The sequence below is a fragment of the Pseudophryne corroboree genome, chromosome 3 (assembly GCF_028390025.1).
Source record: "Pseudophryne corroboree isolate aPseCor3 chromosome 3, aPseCor3.hap2, whole genome shotgun sequence".
NCBI classification, from domain to species: domain Eukaryota; kingdom Metazoa; phylum Chordata; class Amphibia; order Anura; family Myobatrachidae; genus Pseudophryne; species Pseudophryne corroboree.
In genome coordinates, this window is record NC_086446.1 from 147,415,637 (window position 1) to 147,416,231 (window position 595).

Sequence of the window (595 nt, forward strand, 5' to 3'; positions counted from 1 at the left end):
GGCACCTGAAACAGCAATCTAAGGTGGTCTGCATCCTGTTCCGGCACCCGGTAACGGTTGTCTATGACGGTTTGAGCCCTGTTCCGGCACCCGGAACAGGGATCTAAGGTGGTCTGCTCCCTATTCCGGCACCCTGAACAGCTATCTAAGGTTATCTGGGTGTCCTGCACACCATTCCGGCACCTGAAACAGCAATCTAAGGTGGTCTGCATCCTGAGGTGGTCTGCACCCTAGTCCGGCACTCTGAACAGCTATCTAAGGTGTCTATTGCCCAATCTAAGAAACAACAGGCCGGAGCCTGAAACTGGTTCCAAGGGGTCACCTGTTACCCATGCGTCTAGAGCCCAGTCTAATAAACAACAGGCCGGAGCCTGAAACTGGTGCCAGGGGGTCACCTGCGGCCCCTACATCTAGTGCCCAGTCTAACAAACAACAGGTCGGAGCTTGAAACTGGTGCCAATGGGGTCCCTTGCAACCCCCACATCTAGTGCCCAGTCTAACAAACAACAGGCCTGAGCAGGAAATTGGTGCCAGTGGGTCACCTGCGACCCTGATGTCTATTGCCCAATCTAACAAACAAAAGGCTGGAGCCTGA